This window comes from Aegilops tauschii, chromosome 7, assembly GCF_002575655.3.
Source record: "Aegilops tauschii subsp. strangulata cultivar AL8/78 chromosome 7, Aet v6.0, whole genome shotgun sequence".
NCBI classification, from domain to species: domain Eukaryota; kingdom Viridiplantae; phylum Streptophyta; class Magnoliopsida; order Poales; family Poaceae; genus Aegilops; species Aegilops tauschii.
The window spans coordinates 381,091,735-381,106,441 of record NC_053041.3 but is presented as its reverse complement, the minus strand read 5'-3'; the positions used below and the strand labels follow the sequence as shown (position 1 = coordinate 381,106,441).

The 14,707-nt window shown below is 44.2% G+C and overlaps 1 long non-coding RNA gene across 1 annotated transcript; it reads left to right on the top strand.

Moving 5' to 3' along the window:
• The first annotated feature begins 6,396 nt into the window (after positions 1 to 6,396).
• LOC120969864 (uncharacterized) lies at positions 6,397 to 9,248 on the top strand. The gene is made up of 2 exons (XR_012188949.1): positions 6,397 to 7,658; positions 7,891 to 9,248. It is a non-coding gene; the product is annotated as an uncharacterized lncRNA (long non-coding RNA).
• Positions 9,249 to 14,707: the final 5,459 nt, after the last annotated feature.

The window sequence follows — 14,707 nt, the reverse complement described above, 5'->3', positions numbered from 1 at the left end:
TCACCTTTGATGGAGCTGCGAGGTCATCTCGAGGAACCCGTGTTGCTCGCCATTATTTAGGACACTCGGGGTTGGACCTGGGAGGGAAGGGAAAACTTGCATGGATTGCCGAAGAGGGGTCGAGATGCGTTCTGTCATAATCCTGGGTTGTGTTGTTATAAATAAAGGAAAAGGGGGCCGATGCTTCGACGTCTCGCCATAAAGTGACTCGATTTCCCAGAAGGCGTGATGATCAAGGTCCAGGACTGGACGCCACGTGTAGTGGGACTGGGCCCCAAGTAGATCTGTCAGTTGAGCCGAAAACTTTGAAGCCGAGCTAAAAGACATAAGCAAGAACTTGCGTGTCGAGCCAAAGAATCTAGAGCCGAACTGCAAGAACATCGTCCTCGACGTCGAATACCAGTTCAGCGGCTACTGACGGTGTCCTACACTAGGGGGTGCTAACCTAGTCGGCACATAGTCCTCCGCCACATCGTCCCCGACCCACGTTGGCCCACCTGACCCCACATATATTCCTCCCCATCTGCTTGTCGGACCAAACCTTAGCCACTTCACTCCAGTCCACCCCCCTCCGCCACCCAAGCTCTCATCCGGTGATCTCCGGCATGCCGGGCAGCGAATCCAATTCCTTCACCTCCAGATCTGTCGACCCCAAGCTCATCCCATGTGGCCCCGAGGAGGAGCTAGTCGTCCGGCTTGCGCTATGCCACTCCCAGGAGGAGGCTCGTGCGCGGCAGCGCTCAGACTCCTTCCGTCAGGAATCCATTGCGTTTGGCCAAATTGCACATATATCTGGCGCTAGGTCTGTCGTCGTTGTCTCACCAGAGGCGGTGCGGTCCATCTGGCATTCAAACATGCACTAATGCAGGATGCTGCTAACATGAAACATGAATCAGAGACCCTTCGACGAAACTGTGTGCGATGCATGCATCGCAAACGGTGTCGTAATAAAACCATCACTAATAAGACGAACTGTGTGAGATACCAGAGACATCAAGCATGATTTAGATTAGAGTTATGCGTGCGATACGTGACAGAGAGTTGATCCATACGGACTGTTTGCGATGAGCAGAACAACAGAAACTGTCAGGCAGATCAAGGTGTGTATGATATACGGCCTATAGTTCACTCGGTGAACTGTTTTTTATTAGCTAACACAACAGAAACAGTCGGCCAGATCAAGGTGTATGTGATTGACGGCATACAGTTCACTCGCATGAACTTTTTTCAATGAGCCAAAACAACAGAAATGGTTCAACTTAACAAGATGTGTGTGATAGGTGGCAAACAAGCAACTCAGATGAACTGTTTGCGATGATAAAAAATAACACAAATGTTTAGAAGTTACAATATGTGCGTGATACCAGGCAAACAGGTCACTTCGACACTGTTTGCAATGATAAAATTACACAAATGATTCGGCGTAACAAGATGTGTGTGATACCCGGCAAAGAGGTCAGTAATCAGAATTGTGTTGTAACACAGACGATTCATGCTAATAAGCACCTGATTCAGAAAATGATTGCATAAATTATCGTTCGTACTCATACATAATCAACCAAACAACATTATAGCGGCATTACACTTCAGTAAGGTTCAGAAAATAGCAAAATATAAACAGCTACTCATCGGCATTGTTGCGGGGCAGGCCTATTGGTGCGACGATGTTGAAATATTCTCTACATATTGATGCAAAATCCTCTTTCGGAAGGATGGGTCGAGATTCGGGTCAGCGATGATCCTGCTCCATCACAGTAGCTCCGGGCTCAAGGAAAATCCCGTCCACGGCGAAACACACGCGTGCGACGCTGCCTTGATGGACATGTTCCAAGCGGCCATAAATAGCAAAGGCATCGGTTGCGTGTGCTTTTGCTACTAGAGCTCTAGCAAACCTTAGGGAGGCTGCGGCCCTTACCACGGTGAAATCTGCGCGTGCCACCAACTCCAAGGCAACGACGGCCTCATCATCGCGTGCTACCCAGGTCGCGGCCTAAAGTGCGTGTTCCGTGTACAGAACTGCGCGTGCCCCCAACAGATCTGATGCGGCCGTCAACTCTTCCGCCCTTGCCTCCAAGGCCGCCACACCCTCATTAGCGCGTACCACCATCGTCGCCGCGGGCTCTGGCGCGCGTATGAGTTGCATCTCCCCCGTGCCTTCTGCGATGGAGAGGGTGGTTCGAGTTTCTGAGGACATGTGTGATGTGGAGGATTTTGTGGAGGCGAGGGCAGAGGGGAGAAGAAGGCCAGATTTGGGCACTACAAGAGGAAAGAGATGATAGAGAGCGAAGAGAGCATATTTATTGTGTCCCTAACCCATACAGACAGTTGCTACAGTTGTTTGTGTGTGATTATGTGTGTAGAAAAATCTTTGAAAATGCAAACAAGTTGTTTGCGATGGCTAGGAGCATCGCACACGATGCGTGGTGCGAGTACTCGTGTGTGATGATTTGTAAGTTACACATACGTGTCATTATATTAACACATGTGTGATAGCACGTGACACCACATACGGTTGTGTGTTGGGAATATTGTGCTCCACATAGTCTTCCCGCGCTTGAGTGAAGACTTCTGATGTCTACTATGCAACTTGATTCTTGTAGACTCGTGTTGGGCCTCCAAGGGCAGAGTTTTGTAGGACAGTAGCAATTTTCCCTCAAGTGGATGACCTAAGGTTTATTAATCCGTGGGAGGCGTAGGATGAAGATGGTCTCCCTCAAACAACCTTGCAATCAAATACAAAAATCTCTTGTGTCCCCAACACACCAAATACAATGGTAAATTGTATAGGTGCACTAGTTCGGCCAAGACATGGTGATACAAGTGTAGTAATGATAGTAGATATTAACTTTTGTAATAAAACCAATAAAAAATAGCAAGGTAGCAAGTAACAGAAGTGAGCACAAACGGTATTGCAATGCTTGAAAATGAGGCCTAGGGTCCGTACTTTCGCTGGTGAAATCTCTCAATAATGCTAATATAATTGGATCACATAACCATCCCTCAACGTGCGATGAAGAATCACTCCAAAGTTCTTATCTAGCGAAGAACATAAGACGAAATTGTTTGTAGGGTACGAAACCACCTCAAAGTTATCCTTTCCGATCGATCTATCCAAGAGTTCATTCTAAAATAACACCAAGTTATCATTTCCGATCAATCTAACTAAGAGTTCGTACTAAAATAACACCATATGATACACATCAACCAACTCTAATGTCACCTAGATACTCCAATGTCACCACGAGTATCCATAAATTGATTATAAGATATGCATCAAACAATTTTAGATTCATAATACTCAATCCAACACAAAGAACCTCAGAGAGGGCCCCAAGATTTCTACCGGAGAAAAAAGGACGAAAACGTGCATCAACCCCTATGCATACCCCAATGTCACCTCGGGAATCCACGAGTTGAGTGCCAAAACATATATCAAGTGAATCAATATGATACCCCATTGTCACCATGGGTATTCATAGCAAGACATATATCAAGTGCTCTCAAATCCATAAAGTATTCAATCCGATAATAACGAAATCTCAAAGGGAAAAACTCAATTCATCACAAAAAGATATAGAGGGAGAAACACCATATATGATCCAAATATATTAACAAAGCTCGCGATACATCAAGATTGTGCCAAATCAAGAACACGAAAGAGAGAGAGATCAAACACATAGCTACTAGTACAGACCCTTAGCCCCGAGGGTGGACTACTCCCTCCTCATCATGGTCGCCGCCGGGATGATGAAGATGGCCTCCGGTGATGATTTCCCCCTCCGGTAGGGTGTCGGTACAGGGTCTAGATTGTTTTTTCGTGGCTACAGAGGCTTGCGGCGGCGGAACTTCTGATCTAGATTAACTTTCGGGGGTTTCGGAATATATAGGATTTTTCAGCGTTGGAATCACGCAAATATGGGCCTTAGGGGGCCCACCACCCACCAGGGCGCGCCAGGGGATGGCGCACCCTAGTGTCTTGTGGGCAGCAGGGGGCCCCCTCTGGTGGTTCTTTGCTCCATTATTTCTCTTTTCTTCCAAAAAAATCATCAAAAAGTTTCATCCAATTCCGAGAACTTTTATTTCTGCACAAAAACAACACCACAGTAGTTCTGCTGAAAACAACGTCAGTCTGGGTTAGTTCCATTCAAATCATACCAAAACCATATAAAATTATTGTAAACATGGCATGAATACTTCATAAATTATAGATACGTTGGAGACGTATCTGCATCCCCAAGCTTAATTCATGCTCGTCCTCTAGTTGGTAAATGATAAAATAAATGATTTATTATGTGTGAATGCTAGCATAGTGCATAAGTTTGATCAATGATAATTTCAATCACTTTTCCTATAATCATATCAACAACTCTTTCTCATAAAACTCATCATGATAAAGTAGCAATTGAAAACAGAACTTTTGTTGTGGAATTCTACCTATCATATTCAGCATGTACTCTTTCTTTTGTAGCATGGACATTTAGACTTGAAGGATTCAAAGCAATAGTCTATAATTTGACATGAAGACATCAATACTCAAGCATATATTGACAAGCAACCATGTCTTCCAAAATATCAACGCTAAAGAAAGCTATCCCTAGCCCATTATGCTCAATCATTGATCCATTCATGAAACACACTCAAATATTAGCTACATCCAATGCACAAGTATGACAATAGTGTTCCTTATTTGGTGCTTTATAAGAGAAGATGGAGACTAAAATAAAAACAAAAATTGCATAAAGGTAAATAGATAGGCCCTTCGCAGAGGGAAGTAGAGGTTTGTAGAGGTGCTAGAGCTCAAAGCTTAAATTGAGAGATAAAAATTGCTTTGAGAGGCTTGCTTTTCCTGTCAACAAAAATGACCGAGAATTCCCAATACTTTCCATGCTAGATACATCATAGGCGGTTCCCAAAAATAAAATGAAGTTTATTCCTTTTTTCACCATTCTTTCACAATCCATGGCTAGCCGTATCCACGGGTGCCTTCCATACCAACACTTTCCAAGGAATTTATTATTGACAACATAAATAAAATTTCTTTTCATTTCAGGACTGGGCATGCCTATTACCTGCCACACTCTCGTGCAATGACAAGTGAATAAACACTCATCTTGAGAATAACACATCTAGCATGGAAAATATTGGCCGCCCCCTACCGCTTCATGATCGGTATGAGCACACAAAAAGGAAATTCATTTTGAAAATTAGAGTTGGCACATACAAGTTTACTTGGAACGACATGGCGGACTCATTTGGCCCAACCTGGTTTAAGGATTTTGGATGCACAAGCAGCATTCCCGCTTAGTAGAAGGAAAGGCTAGCAAATAGATTGAGAAGCAACCAACCAAGAAACGAAAACGATCATAAACGAGGATTAAACATAACCAACACCGAATAATGCACCACAAGTAGGATGTAACTTCATTGCATAACTATTGACTTTCATGCTTGCATACGGAATCACAAACCTTAACACCAATATTCTTACTAAAGCCTAATTACTCACCAACATGACTCACATATTATTATCTCCATATCGCAAAACTATTGCAAGGAATCAAACTTATCATATCCAAAGATCTGTATGAAAGTTTTTATGACATCCTTCTTGGATATTCATAATATTAGGACCAATTTCAAAGCTTGTGCAAATTTTCATCACTAGTATCAACTCTCAAAATAATATAAGTGAAACATGAGAGTGTTCGACAAACTACTCCAAAAAGATATAAGTGAAGTTCAAACGAGTAGTTAAGTAAATGGGTAGCCATTTGAGGACTCTCTCTCATTTAAAAATTTCAGATCTAATTATTTTATTCAAACATCAAACAACACAAAATAAAATGACATTCCAAGAATAGCACACACATGTGAAGAAGTAAAAACTTAGGCTCAACCAAGGCTAACCGATAATTGTTGATGAAGAAAGGTGACATGCCTACCGGGGCATCCCCAAGCTTAGATGCTTGAGACTTATTGAAATATTATCTTGGGATGCCTTGGGCATTCTTCTTCATATCACGGTTTCCCTAAATCTCAAAAACTTCATCCACACAAAACTCAACAAGAACTCGTGAGATAAGTTAGTATAAATCAATGCAATAACCTTATCATTTTCTACTGTAACAAATAACTAAAATTATTATTTAACATTTAATACAAAATGCCTCTGCATATTTAATACTCCTATCCTCAAATCTTTCCCTAATAATAAAGCACCGGTTGAGTCTGTCGGAGTCACCGTCGTGGGACTTTTGCAGAAAAGCCCTTATGTTTTTGGGTCATTCAACCCACAGTCCTTTCTTAAGTGAAAAAAACGCTTCGTATAAGAATTTTGCAAACAAATCCCTATAGTTTTTGGTATTTGGTCCGCAGTCCTTTGTAAGGTGAGACAGTGTTCTCCTCCTCATCCGCAGCCCCCTCTATCATCATCTCCCACAAATCGCAGCCACCGACCAACTCCTAACTCCCATACCTCGGCGCCGGACCTCCCCTTCCCCTCCTCTTACCTCGCAGCTTCGGCAGCTGCCAGATCTGCCGAATCCCCCACCGATCCATCCCTATAGCAGCACATCTCTCCCTCTCTCGTGTGACCCCTCGTGCCGCGGCCAACGCCGGCCAATTTCGCCAACGTCCACCACTGCGCAGCAGACACACGAACTGCTCTCCGACCCCTCCGTCCGCCAAGATGGTTGGATCCGCCGCTCCCGGTCACCGGCGCTCGCCCTGCAACACCTCGCCTGTGGCTGGGGTTACAGCCATGGCGTCGCGTACATCACGGGCGTGTCTCCGGTGGCGACTCTCCGTCGGAAAAAGTGCCCGCTCACGCCCTCTCCACCTCTTGGATGGCGCTCCCTAGCTCGGCGCGCTCGCGGGCGTTGGACTGGACGCCGGCGACGCATCCTCCTCTATCACGTCTCCGGCGCAGCTATGCACATGTGGCGACCTCCTCTGCCTCGCGAAGGCGGTGGCCAACCTTCGCTGCGAGCACTGCATCGCCTACAAACCGAGCAGAACATGGGTGTTCTGGAGCAGATGCTACTTGGTAGAATAAGCATAGGCGCCATGAAAGGGGATGAATAAGAGTTCTTGCACATAACATGTTTGATGAAATACAGGCACCACAAATTGAACTCATCTCCAAGCTATGCTTTATGAGAGGCTACAGATTGTTACATTATTTTGTCAAGTCCATGAGGCAAGATTCATTCATTTATGATTGTTGCAATAACGATTATTGGCCAAAAGCATGGTTGTGTGTGGTTCCTGCTGCTGTACTGTGGTATTGGTTTTCTTCCGCCTGCCTAATGTGGTGATGCTTTGGTGTGCCTATTGTTCGCAGAGATTAACCCATATTTGGGAGATGTGGTGGCCTGGGAGCAAGGAATTTTACGTGTGATAGAAACAGAACAAGATGAAGGAGCTTAAGTATAGCCACATCAGGGCGACCTGGGAGCAAGGAAGTTTACGTGTGATAGGAGATGATCGCCATAATCTGGGTGCTAAAGGCCTTTGGAAACAGAACAAGATGACGGAGCTTAAGTACAGCCACATCAGGGCGACCTGGGTGCAAGGAATTTTACATGTGATAGGAGATGATCGCCATAATCTGAGTGCCAAAGGCCTAGGGGATTATAACATGGTTTTTTTATAGAAAGGTGACTAATTTTTTTTTACTTTCTGGGTCTAATTTAGTTTTCCTATGTTTATAGTCTCTTGTCTGTATAGAGAGACAAAGTCGAGCAGGCCGCGGAAATGATCATAAGCTCTAATTTTTTGTTCTACGATTCTTATGTGCATCCAGGCTGTGAAAACCTTCCGGCATTGCCACAAGAAGCTTACACATCTGCTCATGTCATAGTGTTCTCTGCTTCGTTGTTGTTGCTGCAGGATGCTCATGCCGTAGCTTACAGTACCAGGCAACAATCTTCTGTTGATTACAGTGCCAAAAACTCCAGCAGGCCGCGAGACTCCTACGCCGCTGGTGCCTGTCAACGTCGCTGCCGATGCCCTGCATCCGATTGGCTGCCAAGGAATCCACCAACCCGTCCCAATACAGGTCTATATCCCACATCATGAGCTCCTCGAAGGTGAGCAGCTGGCCCAGCCTCGCCATGTAGCACACAGTCTTGGTAGTGGAGATGTTGTCATTGTCATAGCGGTCGAAGGTGTGGAGCATAGGGCGTGAGCACCAACATGATGGTGTGCGCCAGCTCGTCGAACTCGGAGGCCCGCTGACATTTGCATCGATGGCCAGCAGCAGAAGGACTCCTCACCCAGCGGTTGCAAGCTTAGGGGGTGGAGCGGGGCATCGAGCTTGAGGTCTGCTGGCTCTTGTCATGCCATCACTGACTTAGACCAGAAGAGTTCTGTCATGTTCGGTGTCACGCCCTCCATAGCCTGCGATGGTGATCACGATGCCCCTGCAGAACGACGCGCCGACGCCTGTCGCTGCCCTGCATCCTGCTCCGTGTTGTCACCAGTGCTGCCACCCTACTCTGCGTTGTGCCCTCGATAGGCGCCATCCTTGGACGCCATCTCTTCCAACCTCTTCTTCCCTTCCGGATTGATACCAGCCCCTACCTTAAAAAATGATCCGTGTTGTTGGCACCATTCCAAACTGAAATCAATTACATACGCAAGGCAGTTCTAGATGTCTGCAAGTTTGTGATCTGCAAATATTATAGTCAAAAGGATTTCAATTGTGATAGGCCGTAGCTTCACTTTACATCCTCAGGTCAGTTCTAGATCTCTCCAAGTTTGTGATTTGCAAATATTATATTAAAAAATATTTCAATTATGATAATCCATAGCTTTACTAATCCCACTGTTATACTATGTGTGCTCACTGATGCATGTGTCTTCAAATTATGATAGGCTCTGTAGCTGGATCAGGTGAATCTGTTTTGTCGTGTGAATACCAGTAAAGTGAAACAGAAGCAGCACACAGGCGCGTCTTCTTGCTTTTTTTACTTGCCATAGCTGGATCAGTAGCTTGAACGCACAACAATCTAGCCTATTCTTGTCCCCCATGACATCTCTTCTTAATTTGGTAGATCATGTTTTTGCAAGATGACAACACCATATGTGTAGCTGGATCATTAGCTTGAACGCAAAGCAATCTAGCCTATTCTTTTCCCCCATGATATCTCTTCTTAATTTGGTAGATCATGTTTTTGCAAGATGACAGCACCATATGTGTAGTTGCTGACTGTGTTTATATCGCAAAAATATTATGGTTTCAAGCATCTACCTGTCTCTTATGACCACCATCAACGAACTGGAGAAGTGTTTGACATGATTAGGTGAAATATACATGACCACCATCGACAAACGGAAGAAGTGGCAAGACCGATGTGTCGCTAGGTACATGTAAGGTTTTTGTTCACCCATTGCAACGCACGGGCCTTTTTGCTAGTAGAATTATTAAACAAGCAAACATATGAAAACAATGCAAACGTAACAGCAATATGTCTAAACAGCATAGTCTGTAAGGAATGCAAGAATAGCAATACTTCTTTAACTCAAAAAAATCCGAAAATTTAAAACACTGTAGAAAATTCATCATAGCTTATTGTGCAAAAAAATTCAACATTTTATCACATTCTGACTTTTCTCGGGAATTTTTGCAACAGCGATAAACATTCTGTTTTGAAACAGCAACTTATATACTAGCAAAATAAGCATGTGTCCTTGACACTTTTATTGAAATAAAAGATGCAAAACATTATCTAAATAACAGCAGGAAAATCCTAACAAAATAAAATGATGCTCCAAGAAAACACATATCATGTGACGAATGAAAATTTAGTCCCAAGTGAGGTTACCGATAATGTTGAAGATGAAAAAGGGGATGCCTTCCAGGGCATCCCCAAGCTTAGTTGCTTGGTATTCCTTGAATATTACCTTGGGGGTGCCTTGGGCATCCCCAAGCTTAGGTTCTTTTCACTCCTTATTCTCCTCATAAATATATCTCACCCGAAAATTGAAAACTTCAATCACACAAAACTTAACGGAACTTCGTTAGATAGGTTAGTATGATAAAGACAAACCATTCACTTTGGTACTGTCAAAGACAAGATTCATAATTGTTCTCACATAATGACTACTGTACCTTATCATTTACACAATTTATATTGAGCAATATAAGCCATAGAAACTAGGAAACAAGAAAACTATGCATTGCAAACAGAATCTATCAAAAACAGAACAGTCTGTAATGATCTCGACAATGACCGTACTTCTGTTACTCCAAAAATTATGAATAATTAGGACAACGTAGGCAATTTATATATAAATCATATGTAAAAAAATCAGAATTTTATCACGTCTCAGTCAATTTAAACAATTCTGTTACTGGAAGCAAAAGTTTCTGTTTTGCACAGAATCAAGTCAACTATCTGTTAGGCAGTATTAGTATTGGTCTAGGAGTCCTTATTAGTCTATGTTTACTTTCCTTGCACCTCAAGACTTGTGTAATATATACATATATGCCCCTTGGGCCTTCAATAAAGATAAGTTACTTTCCTAACACTATCATCCACACTATTGATACGCCCATTTTGCATCATGTTTTCTTACTGTTATTTATGATGTTTTTATCCATAATAATGCTTTTTACAGTAATTCTAATGCCTTTTCTCTCATAATTTGCAAGGTACACACCAAGAGGGAGAATTCCGATAGCTGGAAATCTGGACCTGGAAAAGCTACGTCGGGCTACCTATTATCCACAACTCCAAACAAGGTGAAACTTCACAGAGATTTTTTATGGAACATTTAAGAATTATTGGAGCAAATAACTACCAGAGGGGTCCCACCAGGTGGGCACAACCCACTTGGGCACGCCAAGGAGCCCAGGCGCGCCCTGGTGGGTTGTGCTCACCCAGGCACACCTCCAGTGCCCATCTTCTGGTATATAGGTCATTTTGACCTAGAAAAAAAATAAGGAGAGTACTTTCGGGACGGAGCGCCGCCACCTCGAGGCGGAACTTGGGCAGGAGCAGTTTTGCCCCCCGGCGGAGCGATTCCGCCGGGGGAACTTCCATCAACATCTTCAACAACACCATCTCATCTCAAACCCTAGTTCATCTCTTATGTTCAATCTTGTTACCGGAACTATAGATTGGTGTTTGTGGGTGACTAGTAGTGTTGATTACATATTGTAGTTGATTACTATATGGTTTATTTGGTGGAAGATTATACGTTCAGATCCAATATGCTATTTAATAATCCTCTGATCATGAGCATGTTTATCATTTGTGAGTAGTTACTTTTGTTCTCGAGGTCACGTGAGAAATCATGTTGCAAGTAATCATGTGAACTTGATATGTGTTTGATATTTTGATAGTATGTATGTTGTTATTCTCTTAGTGGTGTCATGTGAACGTCGACTACATGACACTTCACCATATTTGGGCCTAAGTGAATGCATTGTGGAGTAGCAATTAGATGACGGGTTGCGAGAGTGACAGAAGCTGAAACCCCAGTTTATGCGCTATTCCTTAAGGGACCGATTGGATCCAAAAGTTTAATGCTATGGTTAGAATTTATTCTTAATACTTTTCTCGTAGTTGCGGATGCTTGTGGGAGGGTTAATCATAAGTAGGAGGTTTGTTCAAGTAAGAATAGCACCTAAGCACCGGTCCACCCACATATCAAATTATCAAAGTAGCAAACACAAATTAAACCAACATGATGAAAGTGACTAGATGAAATTCCCATGTACCCTCAAGAACGCTTTGCTTATCATAAGAGACAGTTTCGGCATGTCCTTTGCCTCAAAAGGATTGGGCTACCTTGCTGCACTTTTGTTACTACTATCGTTACTTGCTCGTTACAAATTATCTTGCTATCAAACTACTCCGCTACTTACAATTTCAGCACTTGCACACATTACCTTGCTGAAAACCACTTGTCATTTCCTTCTTCTCCTCGTTGGATTTGACACTCTTACTTATCGAAAAGAGCTAAAATTGATCCCCTATACTTGTGGGTCATCAAGGCTATTTTCTGGCGCCATTGCCGGGGAGTGAAGCACCTTTGGTAACTGGAATTTTGAAAGGAAACATTTATATAGTGTGCTGAAATTTATTTTCACTTGTTACTATGGAAAACAATCCTTTGAGGGGTTTGTTCGAGGTATCTTCATCTTGTTCGGAACCACAATTAGCTACCCCTCAACCTACTGCACCTACTGAAAATATTGAATATGAAATTCCTTCGGGTATGATAGAACAATTGCTAGCTAATCCTTATGCAGGAGATGGAACCGAACATCCTGATATGCACTTGATATATGTAGAACAAATTTGTGGATTATTCAAGCTTGCAGGTTTACCTGGAGATGAAGTTATGAAGAAGGTTTTCCCTTTATCTTTGAAGGGAAAAGCATTGGCATGGTATAGGCTATGCGATGATATTGGGTCATGGAATTGGAATCGCTTGAAATTGGAATTCTACCAAAAAAATTATCCTATGCATCTAGTTCATCGTGATCGGAATTATATATATAATTTTTGGCCTCGTGAAGGAGAAAGTATCGCTCTAGCTTGGGGGAGGCTTAAGTCAATGTTATATTCATGCCCCAATCATGAGCTCTCAAGAGAAATTATTATCCAGAATTTTTATGCTCGGCTTTCTCGTAATGATCAAACCATGCTGGATACTTCTTGTGCTGGTTCTTTTATAAAGAAGACTATTGAATTCCGGTGGGATCTTTTGGAAAGAATTAAACGCAAATCTGAAGATTGGGAACTCGACGAAGGTAAAGAGTCAGGTATTAAAATTAAATATGATTGTGTTAAATCTTTTATGGATACCGATGCTTTTCAAAAGTTTAGCACTAAATATGGACTTGACTCTGAGATCGTAGCCTCCTTTTGTGAATCATTTGCTACTCATGTTGAACTCCCTAAAGAGAAGTGGTTTAAATATCACCCACCTATTAAAGAAGAAATTAAAGAACCGGTACCAGTTAAAGAAGAAACTATACTTTATAATGTTGATCCATTTGTTCCTTCTGCTTATATTGAGAAACCACCTTTCCCTGGTAGGATAAAGGAACATGCTAAGGTTTCAACTGTGGTTACCAAAGCTATATTAAAACACCTAAACCAGATGAACAAATTAAAGTAGAACCTAGTATTGCTATGGTTAAAGATCTCTTGGAAGAAGTGTAACGCCCGGATAATTATGCTACAGTAAACCCCTGTTAATGGTGCCATGTCATCAATTTTACTGTTGTTAAGTTCTCGTTTATTCAAAGTCGGTTCCAAATTCAAATTTAAAATAAGTAAAAAAGAAAAGACGAAAGTAAATAAAAGAAAAGGTGAAGACACACAAAAAAAGAAGGGGAGAGGCCCCGCCCCTCATTGGGCCTCGGCCCAGGTAACCCCTAGGCCAGCCCAGCCGCGCCTACCTAACCCCCCACTCCCCCGCTAACCCTAGCCACTCTCCCCACTTCCCCCACTCCTCTCTCCCCACGATCCAGATCGGCGCTCCTGGCGCTGATCGACACCGAACCCCGCCGCCGCCCTTCCCCTGCACCACCATGCCGGCGCCACCTCCCCAACGCCGCCTGGCGCTGCCCCGTCGTCGTCCTCCTCGACCTCCTCCTCGCGACCCCATCCTCCTCCCCGTTCCTGGATCCAGAAGGCCCCCCTGACGGCGCCACCCGCCGCGTTGTCGCCACTCGTCACCACCTCATCGGCGTCGCCTCCCCACCTCTTCCTTGATGGCTTCATTGAGCCTCGACGACCCTGATCCCCTGCAAACGGGGGTGAGACCCCGAACCTCTCTCCTCTGCCCCAGCAGCCGTAGCCAGCGCTCGCGCGCCTCGCCGCAGTCACCGGCCCCGCTCGCGCCCGCGGTTCCCTGTTGTTTCGCCGCTGCGGCCTCCGCCCGGCGACCGCACCTGCCTCCCGCTGACCCCTGCCCGCGCCTAGTCCCTATCGGCCTCGCTGGCCCCATTGCCCGCCACGACCACCGCAACCGTGCGCGCCCGTAGCCGCACGCCCACCCTGGCAGTCGCCCGCCTCCGACGCGCGCCCCAGGGGCCCTCCACCGCCCCTAGTCGTGCCTCCCCTCCGGCCGCAGCCGCGCCTCCCCGGAGCGCCCGTTGGGGCGACGCTGCGCCCGTCGGGCGTCCGCGCCCGATACCCGCACGCCCGCACACCCGGTTGGCCCTATGGGCCACTGACCGTGGGGCCCAGCCCCTTAAAAAAGGGAAAAACAAAATGTAATTTAAAATAAGAATAAGTAATTAGTTGATTAATTAATTAAATAGGTAATTAATGAACTCTGTTTAGTACCTAATTAACTTTATTAATCAATTAAAACTTTTAATTAGTTGTTAGTCTATGACAGAACAGCCCCACTCGTCAGGGTTGACTTTGGTCAACTCCATTGACTGCTTACGTCTTGATGACGTCATACTCATGCAATAACCACATTTTAAATTTAAATAATAACAATTTCAGAAAATGCTTAAATCTTTAAAAATTAATAGAAAATAATCCGTACCTCGGATGAAAATACTTTGTACATGAAAGTTGCTCAGAACGTTGAGACGAATCCGAATACATGGTCCGTTCGTCCGCCACACATCCCTAGCATAGCAAACATGCAACCTTCTCCCTCCGTTTCGTCTGCCCGAAAATGCCAAACTTCGGGAAAACATTCCCATATGTTTCTCCCCTTCGCCGGT